Source organism: Amblyomma americanum, chromosome 11, assembly GCF_052857255.1.
Source record: "Amblyomma americanum isolate KBUSLIRL-KWMA chromosome 11, ASM5285725v1, whole genome shotgun sequence".
NCBI classification, from domain to species: domain Eukaryota; kingdom Metazoa; phylum Arthropoda; class Arachnida; order Ixodida; family Ixodidae; genus Amblyomma; species Amblyomma americanum.
Window position 1 is genome coordinate 115188304 of NC_135507.1, and position 25185 is coordinate 115213488.

Consider the following 25185-nt stretch of genomic DNA (forward strand, 5'->3'; position numbering starts at 1 on the left):
TATGCTATAAAGCTTAACTAGGCTCTCGGTTCCGGCAGTTTTGACCCCCACGCTGGCTCAGTGTTTAGAGTGCGCGCCTGCAGACCCGCAGTACTCGGGTTGGAACCCTACCGCGGCAGCAGCGTTTCGATGGAGACGAAACGCAATAACTTTAATGGGTTAATGCTCATATATGCGGGATTGGTTATTCTCGATTTTACATTCATAGATCTCATGGGAGTACACGTATCAGTCCTGGCACAGTGGCGAAGCGGTTAAGCGACGCGCTACTGCCCGGCGATGGTAGGTGCTGCCACTAGTGCGGCTTGTGAAACCTAGGTAGTTCTTCGCGAGCAACCTGTCGCGACGAGTCATTAATTTAACTGCCACCTGCCATGCGGATCAATTTCCTCATAATGCGGTGGGCAGGCTATGATGACAACGACAGGTCACGTGTCCTAGGTGACCCACCTAGATAGCTCAGCTCCCGGGGATTTTTCGCTCCAAACTGCGACGACGCCCGATTTTATGCTTAATGGGAGGCACCACGTTAAAAGGCGCCGTGAACTGTGCGATATCGTTAAAAATACCCAGGTGGTCGAAATTACAGCGCAACTCTCCACTAAGGCACCTCTTTCTTTTTTCTTTCCCACCTTCCTCCCTTCCCTCAGGAACTGTTGAGGTGCGCACCATGAAGTGACACAGTTACTGCGCCATTTCCTTTCTTGAAAACCAGTTTTCTGGACGGTTTGGCGTCATGGATAGGGAAATGATTATTTTTTTCCTTTATATAAATGGTGGCCTAAATGGCAGATGTCCTTGTAGCTACAAGGTACTTTGTGCAGGACAATTACTCGCAAGCGCCGTCCGCTAAACCATATATGCTGAGGTTTCTTCTAGAGCGTCGATAATTTTGAAAAAAAGGTAACTGGCGGCTATGTCGGGCATCGGGTAAGGGGTAGAATACATTAATTAGTTCACTTATTGGATAAGCATGTTAATTACCATTTCTAATTTATATTTTACGGGGAAAGTTGTAATCGCACAATAGGAGCTCGTGCTCCTGTCTAGCGAAGAAAACAATTTAACCAGAAAATTCGTGGCGAGTGTCACGAGGCGAAGAGAGTCATCCTTTTTGGCTGCCTCCCTCCGTAACAGAGTGTCAGCGAAAGCGTCTCACGTAGATCACTCCGTCCTGCACTTCGCGTCGCTCTGCTTACGTCATCTGAAGTCCACCCAGGCGGGCAGGAGTTGTACCATGCCGGTATCGCTTCGCTCCACGGCGTCGTGGATCGCAGCCACGTGGGAACCGAATGAGCGCTGTCATTACGCTTTCAACCCGGGTGCGCTTTGTATAAGAGGCAGAAATGTGGAGGTTAACGAAAAGGTTTCAGCTTACATTGAGGACAACCCAGTGAGCTACGGAAAGGAAAATGATAGATGTAACATCAAAGGAGAGGAAGAGGCAGACTGTGTCGAGTAATAAACACGGGTTAATAAAATCCTAGAAGGAATCATGAGGAAGAAATTTGCCTGGGCAAGACATGTACTGAGAACGCAAGATAAACGATGGGGGTTAAAGGTAACGGACTGAATTCCAAGAGAAGGTATGCATAGTAGGCAGCGACAGAAAGTTATGTGGGCGGATGAGATTAGGAATATCCTAATTTATCATTGTACTCTCTCCGTGTTACTGATAAGAAATTTTAAGTTAAGGTGATTCTTGTCTGTTTATCTCAGCGAAGAAATTTATTGGGTGCCCCACTGTGCATGACATCTCGCACCGGCAGTGCACAGAGTGCTGCAACTACTTAGCCAGCGATCGACTAATGCTAATAAGTTACAGTTAAATGCGGAAAAAATAAGTAATCTTTTCACCAATCAATAAGCCTCTAAGTTGTAAAACCACCATACACTTCCGTAAAAATTAATTAAATCAGGTAACGACACATATAATTTTGGATGTATGGTTCCAATGTAACTTATCCTGGACTACACATGTCAGCCATCTAGCAAGAGAACTAAGCCCTGCAGTTGGCTGTTTATTTAAGATTAGAAACCTTGTTCCGCTTTGGATAAAAATGCTATTATTCATTGTTATACTTTTGGATATTATACTGCGCATTGTTCTGTGGAACAACAATAGGTCATTGCGGAAGAAATAACTGAGGATGTTTGAAAACTTCTGTGGCAAGATTCAACTCCTTCCTACTCAGGCGCTCTTTGCAAAGCATTTAATAATCAAAACAAACCAGGTCTATTATTTCAAGCTCTTGCAGTACATAAAGAACAAGCTCTACACTACAGCAAATTCCGAGCCATGTTTACAGTATTACACAAAAGGACACCTATTGCAAGAAATAACTACGGACGGCAGCATAGAGTCTTGAATGGTGTTGATGAGGTAGTAAATTTTAACCAGCCAAGAACCAAACATTTTCTAAAAACCACATTCATCAAGCATTACCTTGAATTAGTATAGTTTTCTTTTGTTCCTTTTGATTTGTTCTTGAAAATGTATGTTAGTATCTCTTATTTTCTTTAGTAAAGTGTCTGTACTGTTTTGTCATTGCAAAGCAAACAGCAATACTATGTTCGTCTTTTTTTCTCTTTTGTTTACTTGTAAATATTTCTGGAATCATGTCTGGTGGAAACCTTTCTGTGATCAACAATTGTATTTCTCAGTTATATTTTGTTGAATGGTGTTTTAACATGTCTCTTTTCCTGCTCGCTGAAGGTCATCCGGAGCGAAAGTCTTTGTTAGGCACTGTAACCTTTATCTTTCCCTTAAGGAAACGCAAATAAAAAAAAATATAGGTAACGAGAAATTAAAGCAGTGCTGCAGTAACTCGATATGCAACAGAGCTGGAGATCCTAACCCTTACAAAAATCAGCATCGCGTTTCGTTGACCAACTGTGGACATCTTATGGAATCAACTAGTCAACAAAAACTAAATGCTTGGTGAGTACAGTCAACAGCAGTCAATAAAATTGATGTTAAACTTAGCCAACACTATCAGTGCCATTGACTGCAATCAACGGCTGTCAACAAATATTATACTTACCTTGTAAACAAAGTTCACGCTGTTGAATGCATTCAACGGGCATCAACAAAATTTCTGCTTAACGTTGTGGAGAGTGTCGATGCTGTCGAGTGCATTTGACAGGTGTCAACAAAATTTATACTCAACTCCATCAACTTCTTCAAAGCTGCTAACAAAAATCAGTGAGTGTCCAGAAGATTTATTTTTCCCTAGTCAAATTCTGTGTTTTTAAACACGCGTTGAATTACATAAGCATAGTATGGGTAAAATAAGCCTAATATATATTTAACTTAGGTATTCAAGGAGCAGTGCCTTAATATATAAAAACGTTTTATTAGCACTCAAGTAGGCTGAGACTGGCCTGTTCTTTTTCCTTGGGAAAGACTATCAATATTTTGCTGAATCTGTGACATTTAGTTAGGCGATTTCCAAAAATCTGTCCTTGAAAGTATAATTCTGTTAACTTTAAAGTATAATTCGATGATCTTTTGTTCATAGGTGCAAAGTAAATAAAAATTCAGTCATATCACATGAACCCAAAGAAGGTCCATGCACATTTAAAAATGCAAGATTAAACTTACAGGCGATATAGTTAAAAGCTATATATCTTTGCGCCCACAGCTTTGCATTAGACGCTGCATTATGCAGAACTGTCTTCTAGCGAAGTAAGCGATAATGACAAATTAAAATTTTGGGGAAGTTCACCAACACGGTTATTTGAAATATTGGGCATATAAGGGTGTGCACCATTCTGTGGCAGAAAATGACGATGAGAGTCACTTCTGGCCTCTGGCCAGTGCTGTTCAAATACAAAGATCTATGCATCACATGGAAGCAAATAAGTGCTGCTGCCATATGATCACAATGGTACAGAAAGAGCTAAAAATTAACAGATAATGGTTCACTTCTACAGGTAAAATGTAGATAGCAATGGTAACACGGACAATAATATTATAACACAAATAGAAAGAAAAGAAATAAGTTTCCATTTCACGGACATTTCTTGCGCAACTAATTACACCTGCCTATATTGAAAAAAATAGACATGTATAATATAGAAATCATATGCCAGACTTGTTTGGTGTGTGCTGGTGTACACATCCTAGTGTGTTAGTGTGCTGCGATGTGCGCGCCAAGGGTGGGTTGGTGTGGTCTAGTGTGCACACCAGACTAAAGTGCACATCACAGCGCTGGTGTGTGGTAATGTGCCCATCAGAGATAAGGTGTGTTTTTGAGCATTTAACACTGCCCAGAGAAGCCAATTTATTCACTCTGTTTGGATCATGAGCAGCTCAGAATAATTATAAAGTAAATATGTAAACAATTATTTCACACCACAACATAATAATTGCATTCTATCAAGATAATTATATGCATAATATCATGGCGGTTTACGCAGTCCCTGTAGGAAATCTGACGATTGAAACTGACGTGTCAATGGAACTTCGAGTGCCTTTGAGGGGCTGATGGTGGTCACTCGAAGACACTGAGGCGCGAAGCGCCTTAGTCTAACTGCAATTTTGTAACAATTCGCAGTAAGTATTTGTCGTGAAACGCGCAGCGCTAATAGTCACGCGCTAACGCCTAGCGTGCTTCCCAACGCCGTTAAATCCAGCGCGCTGGCTGCCAGGCCACTTGGCAGGACACAGCAAATCCTCCCTCGGTGACATCTGGGCATCCCGGCGTGATATCTGGCTAGGCCTTACGCCGCGCCGTGTCATATTCCGTGCTGCTTTTGTGGGGGTGCTGTTTGTGTCCTTGATTTCAAAATTGTTGCTTCAAACTTGCGTTTGGGTTTCCTGCTTATCGTATATAGCTTGTGCCGCGTGTCAGCAATGCATGCAGCCGTTCGCGTAGTTTGTCAAAAGTGACCACGCCGAGAAGCATGGAGCCGTTTCATCTTGGCAATACGTTCGACATCAACCGTGAAAGCCGCTTCAGCTTTTTTCTTGCCGCTAGGCAAGAGTAGAAAGCGGTTACTGCAAGCCGTCGGGTCGGTGATTTTTAGCAAGAATCATTAACACGTTTGCTTGAAGCCGAGATGGAGAAAAAATGCAAAGTTGACAGCACAACTCAACGGGTGGAAGAAAAGGTGAAACCTGCACCCTACAAGAGTAGAAAGCGGTTACTGCAAGCCGTCGGGTCTTCGTTTCCAGGTGAGACCCATAGTGTACAGCAGGAATACGCGCAATTTACGACCGTGAAAATAAACGAGCGAGCACAAAGGCCAGTGCGGTAGGGTTTCGTGCGACGGGTACATCTCCCGAAACCCTACCGCTCTGTCCTGTTCGTTTCCTTTCGGCATTGCGCTCGGTTCACTGGTTGTTTCTGCGGCAGCAAAGCGCATTCCACATCGAATCGTCAACGTGCTGGTGTGTCAGTGGTCGCAATGTATGCGTTGCGACGCGAACGCCGTGGTGTGTGCATATATGCGCTTGCTAAACGCCAGGTACGCGTGGGAGTCCATAATTAATGTAAACGTGGCAATTGGATATCACCCTGCAAGGCGCTGGCTTAGCGAACCGTGTTTTGGGCTTTCGTTAAGGTGGTTTCCAACTTCATGTTCATTATTCGACGTGCGACGTGATTGTGCGCTGCCTGCACGCGTGTTATCGGCCCGTTGCGTACTACCGATAGCGTGCGCTGCTCGGTCTATTTAGAGTTCTGTTATTCGCTACGCGTATCTGCGTCTTTATTGTGATTTGTTATGGCGTCTTAAGGTTATAACACCCCTCTACGAGCCGATTACACCTGCTGTCAAGCTCAAGGTGCGAAGGGAGTGACGCGTCAAGGCATGCAAGCGACTGAGTGAATTTAGCGACGCGTCGCAGCGATACCCCAACAAGGAAGCTGGCTGCTCGATCACCAGTGTAACATTGGTAACCTTGCCTGGAGCTGTAAAGTTCTTTTAGTTGCAAGCGGCCGCGAATAAAAATAACTGCTAAATGTCGACGAAGAAGTAGCCATAGAAAGGAGCGCTTTGTTGCCCTTTCAAATTAAGTTGCGCTGAATAACCTAAGTCGTGCAGAGCTCATCATAAAAACTAGTGCGAGCAAGTGGCGTTGTGTATTTAAAGTTTGGCTGTTTAAACATTTTTTTGTCGTTGTGTGAAATGCCGGCATTACAAATAATTACCAAGAAGTGCCAGGCATTGCGGATGCAAGAATACACAGCTGGAAATTACGATGGTATGCAGGTGAAGTGCCTGCTGTTGAGTGTGAAGAGGTATGAAAACAGCTTCATCGAAGAGGATGTCTCGCTATCCAGATTGGGGGCTTTCTTGTCGGTTCCCGTTCAGCGTACATTGCAGAGAACAAGTATGTATTGAGTTTTCTAAGATCTGTTTTTCACCTCTGTGTGGAGATCAGTGTGTTGCAATGTCTGCTTCGAACCGGAACGCTGACGGCATGTATGGGCATTCCCGTATTCAAAATAACTTGTGTGTCTCTTCTCAATAGGTCATCATCAGATAGTGCCACTTTCATGATCATTATTTCATTATGAAGCAGTGCTTAAATTCAGAGGGGTCTCGGCTGGCCTCAGAACCCCTACCAATAATAACAAGGAATTTGAGCCCCCCCCCCCCCCCCCCCAACACCCCCCCCCCCCCCCCCCCCCGTACTAGAATATAAGGAGTGTATGAATCCGATACATGCAACCAATTTTCTACTTTTTGTTAGTGGTGGTCGGAACATTTCTTCTGTCATTTCTAAAATTTCGCGGTGATTTTTAGCAAGAATCATTAACACGTTTGCTTGAAGCCGAGATGGAGAAAAAATGCAAAGTTGACAGCACAACTCAACGGGTGGAAGAAAAGGTGGAACCTGCACCCTCTCACCCCGAGTCAGTCCAGAGCTGGCCGCTCAGCTCCAAGGCTACACAGCAACAACGAGCACACCGGCATAGCCTCAGCACAGCCACTTTCTCTCTTCCTCTCTATTTCTCTCGCCAGCTGTTCTCGAGTAACTAGAACCCCTTCAATGCAGCCAGGCTTTAAAGAATACCAATATGAAGTAATGGGCTACAGGGCAACATTTTAGGTAATATTACAGCATGAGGACAATGCTTCTATCCGTTTTCTCTAGTACCCATCTCACATGACACTCCTCAGACAACTAAAGCAGAAGCATAACCACGCCATCCTTCTGCTGTAATGCCGGTTTCACATGGCACTCCTCAGAGACTGCTCCAGCAAAGGCGGCTTATTTCACTGGGTCAAAAAATATGAAGGGGGTTATATCGTGTAGCTATGAATGCGCCTCAAAAATGAAACATTAATTGAATTCTTAGTCTTCCTTCTACTCCCTCTTCTGAGAGCTTCTCTTGTAAGCTTCTCTTCTGCGGCCTCTCACTGTAGTTGCAATATTTTTACTGCCTCAAGGCCTGAGTGCAAAATAGGCACTGTCTGCTGAAAACTACTTCATAATTAGTTCAACTTTAGCTTGTGCACAAGAAAGCTAAAAGGGGTAAATGAAAAAAGGTGAGTTTTCATCATAAAACGTTCTTAGTGAGTTTTGGTGTTTGTTTTGCCATTTCACTTGCTTGGTGATGATACTGTGCAAGCTCAGTGAATGCACTTTCTAAAATACACTTATAGGAAATTAGGAGCTTGTAGTGGTGTGTTTGACTCAGCCTTTCCTCATGCTACCTGTTATCATAGTTAAACAAAGCTAGAAAGAAACGTATCAGACATTGATGCCTGCTGCACTCTCAGCGGTTTACATTATCAGTTAGCCAAAATATGTGGCTTGTATTCTACATACTTAGAAATAGAAAAGACAAAAAAAGGCACGCAATACTGAAAAAGACACGCATAACATGGACCCTTTTTTCATGCTCCTAGCAGCAGTGGGCGTAGTGAAAAACGGCGTAGTAGTAAAATGCATTCAACTCGGCTTGCAAAATGCACACCTTTTTGGAAACACCAGGTCGCAGGGGTACTTGCGCCATGCTTTACTGTCTATTCTACTTGGCTATGCATCTTGATGGGTCTAAGCGCATCATGCTTTGTTCTGAAGGCCACTGCATTAATTTACTTCACCCGTGTATTGAACTGTGCTCTCAAGGAAGAGATAATGGAGGTACTGAAAGAATAAAAGAAGAAAGAGGTGATGTAATGGTGGGCTCCGGATTAATTTCGACCACATGGGGATCTTTAATGTGCGCTGAGATCGCACAACACACGGGCGCTTTTGCATTTCGCCTCCATGGAAACGCAGCCGTCAAGGTCGGGTTCGAACGTGGGTACTGCGGCTGAGTAGACGAGCGCCTTAACCATTGAGCCACCTCTGCGTTTTTTCTTTGCTAAATTGGTTTTCAGGTAATATCATGTCTCGCTTTGAGGCAAATGTTTTTCTTGTCATACGCCTTTAAATGGGAGCTCAGTGCTACTAGTGTCTCATTTCATTTGGGCTACTTTTACCTCGGAAGGTGCTCCTAAATTTGTTTTTCTATTTTGCTACATAATCGCTGTATGCAAGTTAGGTTTTGTGATGACCAGTTTATCATCTTTGACTCTTTTTGTGTTATTGATATTTGGATTATTTATATTTTGGGCCATGTTTATATTCCGCCACCTTGTGAAAGCTGTTCTTCCTTAGAAGATGCTAACGTTTAGCCCCTCAAAATACCAGGATTTTTGAATATGAATTTGAATTTGAACATTTATTCATTCCACACAAAAAGTGAAAAGGGAGGGTGGAGAAAAAGCTGTTTTGACACAGCTTGACAGCGCTCCATTCCCCGAAGGCAAAGGCAACAGTAACAGCTTGCATATATCCCGTTACAAGCTTACAGAAAAAAAAGAATAAATACTGCATACTAGACTACAGGTTTCAAAGCCTAGAAGTTTACAAAGGCACCAGGCAAAGGAGAATCATTTTTTTGTTTTTTATTACAGGAAAAAATATAAAAAATTAAAGATTCGGACAAATATACATGGAACAGAGACATACATACGCAACGCATCTGTCTCATGCGAAAACACTAATAATTTCAATGAAATGAAAAACTTATCCACATTGATTATTTCTCTTGACATCACAAATGTTCAATATGACATGATAATATCAGTGAAATGCGGTTGTTTTTAAGCCTTTCCACATCCACGCCTTCCGAGTGGAAGCGGTTAAGAATGCTTGGCAGCGTGTGCGGTATACTTTGTTGGCCATAGCATGTACGCGAAAAAGGAATGTTCCAGGGTACCTGATGACGATAGGGATAGACGCTGTGTGTGCTCTCTAAGTTTGCCTGTGCTAGGAATACACTACCCTTGTAAGACTGATTTTACAATACGCAAGCACTCTTTGGTTCCCGCAATCAATCACTAACGTCACTCGGCTTGAGAGAGTGCAACGAAAAGCTGTAAGGTACATTCATAACAAATACAAACCCTCTGACTCTCCTACCGATATTACCGCTTCATCTGGTCTTCCATCACTATCACCTAGTGCAAAAGATTTAGTAGAGTGGAGAGCTGGGCGAGTCGGTACATGATTGAAGAAGGAAACCAGCGCAAAAGACGAAGACACAGGAACAAGGAACACAGGACGAGCGTCGTCCGGTGTTCCTTGTTCCTGTGTCTTCGTCTTTTGCGCTGGTTTCCTTCTTCAATAGTGCAAAAGAATCTCGCCTCGAGTTTTTATACCCAATTGTTACACAACAGCTATAGTGTAAATGTGTCTAAATATGCATCCTTCTGACAACCACTGCAATCCCGGCACAAGCATGCGCATACGTGACTAATAATCATGTTAAACAAACATTCTCAAGAAATCCTTCTTTCCTTTAGTCATCACCGAATGGAATTAACTCAATTCATTGATTAATAGTGTGTACTCACTATCATTATCTCCTTTCACCTCAAGATTAGGATCCAACAAAAATCAGTAAAGTGGTCATAGTCCTACATTCTACCAGATGAATGCACAGGCATTACTTGATATATTACTTTTAGGGATTATCACCGATTATTACTACGGATTATTTTTATCTTTTATTATTTTTATGCAACCGCGTGGACCATTGTGACCCGTTACCCTCTTTTTTCTAGCATGCTTACTAGCAAGAATGATGGCTGCTCTACTTGTTTTCTTTTTTTCTGTTGTAAAGTTTTAAGGTTTTCTGTGGTAACCTGCCTAATAGTAGTTATATAACATTTATTTTCAAAGTTCCCTTTCTGTTGATCCGCAGGAAGCAATTTCTCTTTATTATTTTTAACTTTGTACTGTACTGCATGGTTGCCCACCTCCTACGGTTTCGTATTGAGACTAGCAGTATTTTAAATAAATAAATCAATTATACTGTTTCTCAAGGCACAACCTAAAAGCAGGAACATTCTGTGGTAAAGTAGGAGCATTAGGTAGCAGTTTCTGTGTGGTCACTGTAAAACAAGGCCTTCTATAAAGCTTTGTTCTCTTCTCTTTCCTGTCTTGCGAATGCTTTTTGTTACAAAGATGTAACATGCTTTGTCTTTGCAGGTTTATATTGGTGGTGATGTGCTGGTTGACAAATCGGTGCTCGAGGTGTTCAATCATTCGAAAAGCGGGCCTAGGAAATATGCCCGTGCACTGCTCTGCCATCTGTTTTCGCCTGAGGAGCTGCAGGGCAGCTCTCTTTTCGGGCAGCAGAACACACGTACACACTCTAAACTGGGGGCTCTGAACCAAGAGAAGTTCTAGGCAGTAATTGGTAAGTGTCCTTTTCAGACATTTCTTTACGTAGGCAGGCATCTAAAATACTTTTTACAAATCCAAACTGCTCATTTAGAATTTGGAACTGCTATTGCTGAGAGTCAAAAAATTCAATATCTTAGGTTGAAAGCCCTTGAGATTGTTTCGCAAACAAAACAGGAGCGCAAACTAGAGGTGTACGGATAGTGCTTTTTTAATTGAACATGAGTAGTGTAACTGGCCTACTGAGTTGAATGCGACTAGAATATTTGTGCCAATATTTGATACTTTTGCAAATAATCGTACAAAACAGAAGAATAGTGTTAAACATTGATGTGATCGCGGCAGCGCTGCAGCACGATGCTAACTTACGGAGTTAAACCTATTGCTGTTAAATTACGCAACACTGATCTCCATTAAGGGGCCGACACATGAATTCATTATGTTAACTCTATGAGCGTAAAGTTATGCGTGTAAAGAAATTTTCTTCTTGATAACGATAGAGAATAAACTAGAGCCACAGCTATGGGCATGAGAGGAGATAAAACATATATGAGCCATGGCCTCCATGCCTGCTGAACTTGCCGAAGCCTTTCTGCGTTGTCGCGTCTTAGAGGCCATGTATGAGCATTACGAATGCTGCCGCACGAATGGACCGTGTAGTGCCACTGGGCCCTTCATCGCGCAGATATTGATCACTGAAGGATGGTACGCAGCATCAGTGTGTGCCCTGTTCTTTGAAAGAACACACATCGAGGAAATATGCCATGGTGAGCCTTATTTGAACATTATGCCAATTGTTCGATAGGTGTTCAAAAGTTCATTATCAATTCGGTTTGGTTCGCATAATTTCCAAAATACACTATTTGACTCTTCAAGATTTTCTCATAGGTCCAGTACAATGCCTCAGTGGTTATGGTGCTCGGCTACTGACTCGAAAGACGCGGGTTCGATCCTTGCTGTGGCAGTCCAATTTGTATGGAGTCGAAATTCTAGAGGCCCGTGTACTGTGCGATGTCAGTGCAGGTTAAAGAACCCCCGGTGGTAAAATTTCCGGATCCCTTCACTGCGACGTCTGTCTTAGCCTGACTCGCTTTGGGACATTAAACCCCATGAACCAAACCAAATCAAATCAATTTTCTAATATTCGCGCACAGTTAGCACAAAGCACATAGCAAGACCTCACCGAATAGTATGTGGCCGCCGCGGAGGCTGAGTGGTTACGGCTACCTTATTACATGGACCATTTTAGTGGTAAAACCCAGCGAGAATGAATGAAGGACACAGAAAGGGGACGTCCGTTCGCGCTGAGTTATACCGCCAAAATGAACTACATCCAACTCGTCCAACTTACCATTCTTCTATTACATAGAACCCCGTTCATGTGTTTTTCACCGGACCGGGAAAAAAATGTAACAGCCGGGAAAATGCAGCAGTGTGGAACATATCAACGAAGTTCTGCTGTAATGGACCGGCAGCAACAATCACCCGCTGCAATATATAACTGTTAATTAGTTTTTTTTGTTTTATCTTTTTCGGTTCTAGTCAGGCACCTGTGATGTGTTGCGAATAAAACACATTTAACATTTTTTTCTGTACGTTTTGGAAGTACATGCAGATACGTGTGTCACAAACTCCATTTGCATATATGTCCTTCCAGCAGGACTGATTGCCTCTATGTGTGTGTCAACAAAATGACTACAACTTCTCAACTCAACAGCGGTTGAACAGGGGATCAACAAAATTATCTTTCTGTTTGCATCAACAAAAGGAGAACAACTTCTAATAACAAGATTTCAACAGGTGGTCAACAAAAAGGTGTGCCACTATGCAAGAATTTGGCAACAATAAGGTGTACGGCGATTTTGTTGCCATGTTATTGACTGTGTTGACGGAGCGATCACTACAACAGACCGATTTTTGCAAGAGAACTGCCTATTCTGTAGGCCACGCACACGGTGGCGTGGCGTCGTTGGTTGGACGACCACTGCTGCTGTGCTTCACTTAATGCGCATAATCTCCGTAATAAGCGATTCGCTTGCGAACATGTTCGGTCGAGACAAAGCTAATAGCTTCTCTCTCCACACGAGCACAAACACAACCGCGGCACGTTAACAGAGGTGGATACGTTTGTTTCCGCCCTTCGAGCGGTTGCGTTCCGCGGTTTTATTTTTGTTCGATTTGTTTATTATTATTATTTTTTTATTATATTGCGCTTTAATTTTGTTTTTAGTTGTCTATTTATTTGTGTTATAATATTTGTTTATTACTACAATATTATTTCTTTCTTTTTTAATGCATGCTGGTGTGTCATTGCTAATCTACCTGTATATACAAATGTTTCATTCCTCACTTTCTATCCAACATCAAATATGTCATATATATTTTACCCAATGCCTGACATTCATTTTTTCACAATTTCATTCCTGCGTTGCATGCCTATCTTATCACCACTGTGTGATTTATATTCTATGCCCCGAGCCTTCCTCTTTTTATCTTTTCCTCTTCATTATGAGGAAAGGCACACATCTCAAATATCAATGCAGACTTCTTCATCCCACATTCTTTTTGCTTGTTCTTAACCTTATTCTCTCTTTTCTTTCATCATTTGAACGTGACCTTTTCACCTTCTGCACGGCAGGGGTGCGTCTGCGGCTTGCAGACGTTGGTGAGTGGCGACCCCACGGGTTCCCGAGCATCCGCAGGGACATCCCCACAAGGGGATGATGGTGAACAGTGCATCACCACGGACCCGAGCACCCGCGCTTCGCCGTCCGTGGCATCGCCGTTTCCGAGGAAAAAAGGGATCCTGGTGGTTGAGCCGATGCCTAGGTTTTGGACCTTTAAGGCCCCTCGGCGGAGGCCACACACCAATTTGGCCCCATCTTCCTGTAGACGGTACCTCCGGCCTGATCCGACCTGGGGAAATCGGCAGTCGCCTTTTCCTATCCTCCCTTCCATCTTTCACTTTCCTATCTCTTTCTCACAACTCTCCTATATCCTACTCACTTCTTGGTTTTTCCTTTTTTCCTGGCGGCGAGGGTAGACCTTGTGTGACCAACTACTCAGAGTTGCGTCATATTTGGTTATAGTCGAGGTGTACAGCTGGCGTAGGCATGACTTGCTTTCAAGTTCCTGTCCCTTGTTGGACTATGTGGTGGCTGGCTGGCACCATGACCGAATAACTACATTTTTTTTATGGCTCCCACCCTTTCAAAACCAGATCGCTCTCTCAAGAGGGGGCAGAACGAAGCAGCAGATTTTTTTTTTGCCAAAAATAAACCGACTTTCACGAAGTTCCACGTCATACACAGTCAATGTGAAGAAAAGCAAGCCCATATAATATGCAGGGTATGTTGCTGGGCGAGTTAGTGGTGATCGAACATCATGGAATCGCAGCGCTAGCAGACAAGGACCCAGGGCGGACACAAACGCACAATTGCGCTGAAATGTCAACTTTATTTTGAACTTGTCTGATCCGTGCGTTATATGTAAGCGAAGGGCATTAACCTGCAAGCGCATCTACTGCACAGATACGACGGGGATAGTCTCAGTCACGTTTTGATAGTGCATTCAGGGAGAGTTCGATCCCGACAAGAAACACCGGCACGAAAAAACGCAAAGCAGTCAAGGCTCGGTCGAGAATTTCCAAACGCGAACGCACCAAAAAAGGAAACAAGGAAAAGGCCAGGCAAAAACATAAGTGGAAAAAAGCGAGACATTAACAACAGGCGAAGAATCGGTATAAAATCAAGCCAAACAATGGCATAGATGGGGCAACAATTAACACGCAAAAATTCATGAAAAAGATAAAAACATATAACAGGGGGCAGGCTTAAAAAATTAACACAGCCAAAAATGAATGAGGCTCCAAATAAAATAGTTAAAAACGAAAAGGCTTAATTGAGGCAAATATAACGGCAAAGAAATTCAATGGGGCGCTAAAAGCAGGTAAAAGGATGACATAAGTCAGGAAACAAATAACAGGCCAAAAAAGATGTGATGAGAGCTTAGATGGGTACCGAAAACGGTTAAGGTGGCCTCGAGAACAGTACAATCATACTGACCCAGACAGGCATGTGATCTCTTTTTCTTAAAGGGCTACTCAAGGCACGATAACTCAGCCTGCTTTCAGGTTGTCAATATCCTAATTATTCAATCAATAATATCCCCATTTCTCATGTCTAAATGCTTAACCGACACCTTGGGCCCCGGCTACAAGGTCTCAAAAATGGCGAGCGGTGACTTACTGCTTGAATTACGTGACCGCATAGAGTGTTTCAAACAATCAAACATTGCGTCTGAAGGGCAGATCTCTGTCTCTGTGACTACCCACCGATCTCTCAACGCAGTCCGAGGCGTAATCTCTGAATCTGACTTCATCCATTTGACAGGAGCCGAAATGCTTCAAGGACTATCTGACCAAAATGCAATTGACGTTCACAGAATCAAGATCCGCAAGGACAACAAGAAAACAGATACTAAACTCATGGTCCTTACATTTAACACCAGCACCTTGCCCGAAACTATCGAAGTTGGATATCTGAAGGTCAATGTCAGACACTACATACCAAATCCCCGTCGATGTTTCAATTGCCAGAAGTTTGGCCACTGCTCACAAAGTTGCCGCGGCCGAAAAACTTGCGCGAATTGCGCTTCGTAGGACCCCCATTCTCAGGACTGTGACGCAGCACTACGCTACGCAAATTGTGAAGGAGACCATGCTGCATACTCCCGGGTGTGCCCGTCCTGGAAAAAGGAACAGGAGATAATCACCTTAAAGCCCAAAGAAAATATTTCATTTAGAGAAGCGAGAAGGCGATTTGCCCTCACCAACCCATTCTTCTTCAAAGCGAAATCCAGCTTCACTGATGTGGTGCGCAGGGCCGTAGCACCACACAGCACTCTGGTACCTACCGAGTCGGCTTCTACCGAGCCGATGGCAGGGCCATCCACGCCCCAAGCAGGGACAGCGAAGGCTGCTCTGTCACCCTGGAAGCAGGGAGCGCCGGTCCATGGGTCGGCATCCCATGCGACTTCCCCCCGTCAGGGGAGGTCTGAAACGCAGACACCCGCGGCGACGCCGCGGTCCACCAGCACCTCTCGCGAGGTGATGGACACAACTCCTCCCTCGGTCCCGCTGCAGCGGCGGCAAAGCTCTCTTGAGCGCAAGAAAGGTATAAAGTCTATATAACAGGTCCAAAAGACCGACAAACCTAGTTTCTAAAACTTATCCTTAACTAGTCTACAATCATGGTTTTTCTAAACTAGGAAGCGCAAAATACCGGACGACGGACAGAGTAAGTGACACAAAAAACAGGTTCACGAGCGTTTTGTGTCCCTTACTCTGTCCGTCGTCCGGTATTTTGCGCTTCCTAGTTTACAACATGCATCACCAACTAGCCCGGAAGCTTGCTCTCATGGCTTTTCTAGTTCACTGGAACTGTTGTGGACTTTTAAACAACTACACTGACGTAACAGATATGTTAAATTCGTTCTTCCCGGTAGCACTGTGTCTCCAAGAGACTAACCTAGCACCATAGAAAAAAAAACATTCTTAAAAAGTATCAAGTCTTTCGATGTGACCGAGAGACCTCAAGCAGGCTCTCTGGAGGCACGGCTATAGTTGTCCAGGGTGGTGTTGCTACTCGGAAAATTCACCTAAATCCTCATATGAGGGAGGCAGTTTGTGTCACTGTCCTCGATTATAAGACAATAAAAATATGTTACATATACACTGAACCTCACCAAACAGTCACACTTCACGATTTAGAGAGTGTTTTGATGCAACTTCCGGAACCATATTTTTTAGTTGGGGATTTTAATTTTCACTCCACTCTTTGGGGAAGCGAACAAATGGATGTCAGAGGCCGGATTTTAGAAGATTTTATCCTCTGTAACAATGTCTGCCTCCTGAACACAGGAAAACAGATTTACTGTTCTCCAAGGGGTGGGAAAATGAGCTGCCTAGATTTATCTTTTTGTTCACCAAGCGTTTTTACCGATTCTAAGTGGGATGCTCTTGACAACTTGTATGGGCGCGATCACCTTCCTATCATAATAAGCCTGTCATCCTCACCAACAGTCATCCCGACAAAACCACGCCGATGGAAGTTACATTTAGCTAACTGGGAATTTTTCAGAGAGCAGGCCAGTGTAGAGAATATTGCTTTATAAAATCTCGGCATAGGCAAAATAAATGACGCATTCACATCATGCATCCCTACTGTCGCACACTTATCAATCCCTAAATCATCAGGAGTGGTCCGTTAGAACCACAAAGTGTGGTACACACGTGAATGCAAGGAAGCCAAAAAACGGCAAAATAAAGCGTGGGGAGTCTTTCACAGATACCCAACACACGAGAACCTTATCCTTTTCAAAATGGCCAGAGCACAAGCACGGTATATTCGGTGCAATGCCGAAAAAACATCCTGGCGAGCTCATGTGTCTTCTATAAATAGTTCAACCCCATCGAAGAAAATTTGGGAGCAAGTTCGAAAATTAAATGGCAGCTTCTCACCCTTCACAGTTCCTTTCTTGACAACACCCGGTACACAAACAAATATAGGAGAACAGACAGACATATTGGGGGAGCACTTTGCTGCAGTTTCAAGTTCATCACACTATAGCCAGTCATTTTTGAAATACAAAAGCACGGCCGAAAAACACAGGCTACCAACAAGTGGAGGGGTAAATGAAAAATACAATTGTCTAATTACCCTCCAAGAAATACTCTAAAGTACGGTATGTCGGCAACATAACTGCTCCAGGACACGACCAGGTAAACTGCGAAATGCTTTCCCATCTTTCCCAGCCTGCCATAGATGCACTCTTGAATTTTTTAAACAAAATATACACAGAAGGAAAAATACATAAGGAGTGGAAGAAAGCCGTCATAGTGCCACTCCTGAAACCTAGTAAACCACCAACTTCCCCAAGCAACTATAGGCCGATAGCCCTCACAAGCAGTCTCGCGAAATCTTTTGAATGTGTTCTTAATATAAGATTAAAATTTGTCCTTGAATCCCGCGAACTTCTTGATGTCGATCAGTGCGGTTATAAAAAGAGATGCTCAACGACAGACCATGTAGTTCGTCTCGAACACGCAATAAGAGAAGCTTTTATACACAAACAGCATTGTCTTGCCGTCTTCTTCGACATGGAGAAGGCGTATGATACCTAGAGGTTTGGGATCCTCCGCGACCTAGTGAATATAGGTATCCGCGGCAGGATGTTTAACTGCCTAAATAACTTACTTTCCGACCGCTCATTTCAAGTACGCTTTGGATCAATCCTTCAAGAGGATCAATCAAGAGAACGAGGTTACTCAGGGGTGTATTTTGAGCACAACACTGTTTATTATAAAGATGAATTCCATAAGGAAAATAATCCCAAGGTCTGTTATGTACTCAGTCTATGTCGGCGACCTTCAAATAGCTTGTACATCATCCAATGTAGCAACATGCGAAACACTAACACAGCTAACAATAAACAAACTATAGACATGTGAAGAGAAAAATGGATTCCACTTCTCCACACAGAAAACAGTGGACGTGCTGTTCACACTAAAACGAGGTCTACAACCCAACCCCAGTTTACATCTAAACAAAATCGAGCTTACAATGAAAAATAAAGTGAAATTTGTGGGCATTATCTTTGACAAAAAGCAGACGTTCCTACCACATATGAAGGCTCTAAAAAAGAATGCCTCCCAGTCTTTGAACATGCTTAAAGTACTTTCTCGGAAACACTGGGGTTCTGTTGGGATGTGCCTTTTACAAATTTATCGGTCTTTTGTTCGTTCTACCTTAGACTACGGAAGTATAGCTTACGGGCCAGGAAGACCTTCGTACCTTAAACGACTAGATCCAATACATAATTTAGGTTTGCGGCTTTCCTCTGGTGCTTACAGGACATCGCCGATAAATAGTCTGTATGTAAAAATCAACGAACCGTCACTTACAGATAGAAGAACCATGCTCACCTGCTCATACATTTTCAAAATCCGTTCGCTGCCCAAAGACCTATGTTACCCAATAGTCACAAACTGCCCATCTAGAACATTGTTTAACAATAAACCGCTCGCCATCAGGCCACTCCTCCTGCGTTTTGAAGATATGTGCGAAAACCTCGGCGTACTAAGTACATTACCTGACATTGCTCGGAGACGAGATCAAATACCTCCTTAGTACAATTTTCCTGCAATCTGTGATCTCACTCTTACTCAGTTCCATAAAAAAAAACTCCCCAACAACATATACTACAAGAATTCCTTGCACTCGAAGAAAAATACAGCAGTTTTACGCAGTTTTATACAGAAGGTTCAAAAACGGACGTTTACGTAAGAAGCCCAGTGGTCCGAGGGAAGTCGGAGAAAACAGTACGAATTCCACAGTGCTCATCCATCTTCACTGCAGAATGTTACGTAGTCTGTGTGGCCGTATAAAAAATAGAAAACTAGAACATTACCAACAGTATTATTTACACAGATTCCCGCAGTATACGTACAGCTCTGCACTCTAGAAATTCAGTCACTCCGATTCTTGGCGACATCATACACAAGATAGTAACAGCGACAGCTCGTAGACAAAACATAAAATTCTGCTGGGTTCCCAGTCATGTCGGCATAAGTGGCAACGAGAGGGCAGATTCCTGCGCTGCCGAAGCTCGTGGCAAGGAAAAAGTAAATATACCTTTTAAGGATTGCATAAACTTTGTACAGTGTAAATTGAAAGAAAAATGGCAGTCGGAATGGAACGGCGTAGTGTGTAATAAACTACACTTGGTAAAGCCAGTTTTAGGTGAATTTAAATCAGGCGTGCACCAGGAACGTTTTAAGGAAGTGATTTTGTGCCGTCTCCGGATAGGCCACACGCACCTTACACAAAACTTCCTACTAACAAAACAAGACAAACCTATTTGCGAATGCGGAGATGATCTTGCGATTAATCACATTTTATTTTCATGTGTTTAACTGTAAACACTAAGAAAAAAGTATTTTACTCAATTTTATAATCAATGCATTCGTTTTCATCTAGCACTGTTCTTAAGAGATAATGCCACTGTTAACATATATTCCGTTTTAAGCTTTGTAAAAGAAGCAGTGGCACTTGAAAAATTGTAAACCTTGAACCACTGGTTTGCTTTAGTACAGGATGCACCTCAGCCACATGCTCATTCCTGAGAAGAAGGCTGAGGCTTTTTATTTCATTGGTTGAGAACCTCAGGATCCTTGCCCAGTCAAGGATAGCTGCTAAGGCTACCTGACCTTCTCTGCGGCTTTTACCATTAGCTATTTCCAGATTTCTTTTCTGTTTTTACAAGGCAGTTCAATATTTTTAGGCCATCTACACCATCGACGATTTTTCATATTCCTAAACATTCTAGAGACAGCCAATTGTATACCTTGAGCTTGGCGCATGATGGCCTTAGCTGCCTATGTGCCATAAAACCCAACACAACACTCTTTACCTTCTCTGTTGTAACTGCCTTCCACCATCCTTCGCCTGTGCACGGCATTTGCGCGTGCACCGATCCTTCTATTGTCTTCGCACCTGCAGTGTTTTAGTGCCTTTTCTACGAAATTATTTTCTCTGCTTTTATTCCCATAATTTCCTTTTATTTCAATTTCTTTTTCGTTTGCATTTCGGCACCTAGCTCTTTTGGTGTCAGTTAAACACATCTTTAATTAATAGATCACATTTGCGAGGCATCGTCAGCTCTCTATGCTCTTTGAGCCCTTAGGACATCAACTGAGTTACAATGCTCATATTTATTTTTTAAATTGGCTTTTTCTACTAAATGAAATTTTGGCCAAAGGTGCCCTATTCATTTATTTTTCATTGGCTTAAGCCTGTTGATGCTCCGCAGGTGCAGGCTATTTCTCATTCCACTTTATTTTTGCCATTATTTTATCTTTAGCATAGAACGAGACTCCGATCGGGGCAGAATGTGGCCGCGAGGCTACGTGACCTAGATGGCCACCTGCCTCTTAGGCTGCTCTCCTGACACCACATTCCAGAGTTATGCTCGTGATTTTTCGCTCAGAACGGCAGCAACGCCAACTCCGGATTTTCTGGTACCGGGGCCGTTAACTCCATCGCGTTAAAAGCGCAATGAAACTGTCCTGCCGAAGGCAGTACGCTTTTCGCCTGTGCCGATGCTGCTGTGACTTGTGTGTTAGGCTCGGTACTAGCCACTCTTGAGTCAGAGAGCTGGTCTTGAGCAATCAGCATGAAAACAAGGCTCTATGTTTCTCTACTAGCTCAGAAGCTGTGCTGCGCCTTTCGCAGTGAGCACTGACAGTCTCCAATGTCAGTCAATCACTTTTTTTTCATTGCGCTGATGATCAGCATGCAGAGCTGCTTGAGCTAGTAACTCTTCAAGAATATCACCCATTCGTATTCAGCATTCCCCTTTCCTTAATGCGCAATGCAGCGTGCATGCTCTTGTTAATGTGGGGAATGTGTGGAAGCACATATTATTGCGGCTGTTCCTTTGGGATCTTGCTGCGTGCATATTGTATAGGTATAACATATTGTTACATGACGGCAAAGGTATTTTGCGACACTAAGGGCCGATGGCCTGAGACAGCCGAACAGCTCGAAAATTCCCCCCCCCCATCCCCCTGCCCCGTGGCAAGAGCACAGTCCCTATGCTACGTACTAAACGAACACGGAAGAGTTCTAGTAGTAAGGCTCGAGGCGTGAGACATGGACGATGTCGGTGTGGGTTGAGAAGAGGTTGTGAAAAGCCGTGCTGTCCAAAGGGCACAGACCCTCCGCAATCATCTTGTAAATAGGATCCCCACGGGAGGGTGGTGATGCAAGGGAGCTCTTGTCGTTAGTTATTTTCATTTTGATGTTAAGGTAAATTACCCATGCACTGTGGCGCTTGCCCGGATGCTGAACGCAATAAATCGTGCCTGCCTTTGCTGGCAAATGCATGTTTTGAAGAGAGCCATGACGAGGTGGCACGTGATCTTGCCGAGGAGCTTCTCATAAGGAATAAAGGGGATGATTGTGGAAGTGACCCATCCATCAACTTGTATCAAAAAGATGGTAAGTTTTTTAGAGTGTGCATAGATATTGATGGGAACGTTTGAAGTTCTAAACGGTGCGCCTTCTTACGAATAAAAATCAGTCGCGAGTCCGCGCTTGTTGTGTACTCTTCTCATCCTTGTTTGTGTGTGTGCTGTGCCCTTTGTTGATAACAGCAACTCGGGACAACGCCCGGCCAGTGCTGCTAACCATAGCGGTCTACAGCACTTTAATGTCGGCCACTAGCTCATTCTTTCCTTTTTGTGTCACTGATTATACCTATTTTAGCCGGCCAAAGCCATCTGAAACGTGGTAGTAGCTAAGGGAAGTAGACGCGCTTGTCCGGAGTTCCCTAGTATTGGGGAAGGAAAGCGTAGCCGGGGGCAGGAGCAAAGCCAGATGCGCGGTTGAATTGGAAGTTTCGAGGGCTAGGACGGCCGCAGCTGTTCAGGATAAGGTTAACTGGAGACAAAAGGAGAGACGGGGGCAGAAGTAGACAAAATGATAATGAAGAGTACGCGTGATAGATGAATCTCACAACTTTTTTGAATAGATGAATCTCACAACCTTGGTGGGGACCAAAGAATGTGCAGTCTCGGCTGGACTTTTGCGGTCCGCATAATATAGTGAAGTTGTGCCATTTATTTTTCCTTCGGAGACACATTGTTCCCTGATGTGACCGACCCAGTCGTGGTCAGAATGTGAGACTTCGGTTTTCTTAATGAAAAACAAGTGTGAAAACATTGCGGCAGCCTTCAGAAATCTTGCGCTACCGCTTCGGCGCAGAAGACAACACGCATGATGCCCGTACGTGCGTCGTATCTTTTAGTGAAGTTGTTGAACTATCGGCACGACCAAAGAGGTAAGTAGGAGCTTGGTAAACAGCTGCGACATAGGCATTGCGCTAAAACACCAACGAGAAGCAAATGCAAAGAGGTGCGGTTACTTTTGTGCAAAGCGTGATTACTCGACAGCTTCTTGTAATGTTGAATGTAATTTGTTTACCCGTTATTACTTGTCTTTTTGCCGGGTAGACTGCCCGTGCCGTTCTTATGGTGGTGCTCGTGGCGTCGCTGAGTCCGGATCAGTCAGTGTGGCATATTGCAGTGACATCAGCTGAGATACGTTGCTGCATACAGACCAATCGACGTGGCTTGCCGGAGAACCCGAAAACATGCCTTTAATAGCTAGTCCTCTGCGTTCTTTTGTCTTGGCGGCATGCACTTGGTGAAGCTTAAAATTACAGCTGGTGGGCTTCAGTGTAGCCTGGAGGGATCTTTTGGTTTGGTTTGGTTTATTAGGGTTTAACATCTCAAAGCGACTCAGGCTATGAGGGACGGCGTAGTGAAGGGCTCCGGAAATTTCGACCACCTGGGGTTCTTTAACGTGCACTGACATCGCACAGTACACGGTACTCTAGAATTTCGCGTCCATTGAAATTCGACCGCCACGGCCGGGATCGAACCCGCGTCTTTTGGGCCAGCAACCGAGCGCCATAACCACTCAGCCACCGCGGCGGCCTGGAGGGATCTTTTAAGCCACGATATCAGTCTTCATCTGCTCGTGGGTCACAGTTCTAGGAGGGTCCTTTGGTGGATTCTCCCAGACTATGCACGGTTATGAAGTCAACATTGCCTCTAGCTTTCCTTGGATATCCACGGCGCCCGGGGATGCCGATGCCAGACGCGGGCCGCCTTGCTTACATTAAGCCTCTCCTTTCCCGGAGACGCAGTCAGACGTCTCTCGCAAATGTGACAAGCAAAATGGTGGTGGCGCAGCAGAAGTGTAAGCCACCCAAGAAAGGCGACGGTGATAGATTGACCGACAGCTCTCGGCACGTAGCCGCGAAAACGACATCAACAGTGCGACAAGAGCACTCTTCTGCTCGGGAGGCGCACAGAGCGCGGCCGTTATTGCGGACGGAAACAGGCACCGCGTTCAGCCTGCTACAGACAGGGTGGAGAGGGGGACGGAATGATGGCTATGCTCCAACGGAGGGGCAGCCGTCGACAGGCGAAGGCGGCTCGCTTCCGCGGGACGCATACAATTGAACACCAAGATTGGAGTACGCTTACTTGGCAAGCGGAATGCCATCGCCAGCGTCATCATACCATCGTCTTTACTAAGCACAAACAATCCTCGCCCCATTTTGCTTACCTTCATCAGTGCTTTAATCATTTCTAGAAGACAGCGCAGATCACTCGTCATACCTTAGGGTCATCGCCAGCTTTAAACTACGTCTACTGCTGGATATAGACCCTTGCTATTGACCTCTAATCAACTCTGTCTGCTGTGCTAACTGCGGCCACCTGATCCGCGCAAACTTCCTGATCTCATCAGACCCGCTGTCGCACCGCGCTAGGCATCGCTTCTCTTAGAGTCATATCCATTACCCTGAGAGAAAGCATCGATTATCTTACTTTTGCATTACGTGTCCTTCCTCTTTGTTCTCGACTTCATGATTCTTGGTGATTAATTCGCCCTCATTTTTGAAACCTATTTCCTGTCTTGCTCTCTCAACGTTACACCTATCGTTTTCCTTGCTATGGCTTGATGCGCTGGCCGGCGTGACTACGGTGGAGCCACAAGCTTGCCTATGTTCGAAAAGCTACCACACAATTTGATGAGAATATTCCTATACAAAACGTTTTCGATCAAGTTTACTTGCCTAACTCAAAGCGCGCACTCGAGTACGAGAAGTCGAGCGAGGGGGTATGCGGAATATCGTTTTTATGAGAATAAAACAAACGAAAGAAAGATGGATGCGGGCAGCGGAAGCCGCCGTCTGCTCTGGCCACCTGACCTGCAGCGGGCTGAAGTGAAAGTGACCGGGGAGAATACAAAGAAGTGAACCAAAGGAGGGATAAGAAGGCGGAAAGGCGGCAAGAGGCTATACACTACAAACCCCAAGCACAAACATGTGCGCAAAAATATGCAAAGTGTTAAACAACTCGAGAACAGGCGTCCTATTGTTGTTCAGCATAGCATGCTAGCAGCTACAGTAAAACTGTATACACACCACAGAAAGCCGTACAATCTACGGCTATACACAGCCTGTGTCCCTTACTGTTGCATCCATGGCCTTCCCTCACCCTCGCACTAACTTCGAAAAACTTGCTGCCCGTCCCTCGCCCTCACACCATCGGCCCTCCCTCACCTTCACAAACGGTCGTTTTAAAACTCGTGTTATTTTTTGTAGCCGGCAACTTCTGCAGATATTATTAAGTAATAAACTTATCAAGCAAACCCTCAAAGTACTATTGGACGAGAGGCTAGATGCTTATATTGTTGTGTGTGTGCATGTACGTGTGTGTGTGTGTGTTAAAACTAATACGTGGCAAAAATCTGAGACAGTTACGAGCCTCAAAATATCACTCTGCCTTTACTTCTGGCACGAATTGCATACATACATGTGCCCTGCACTTATAGCATTTCATTGTTATATATATG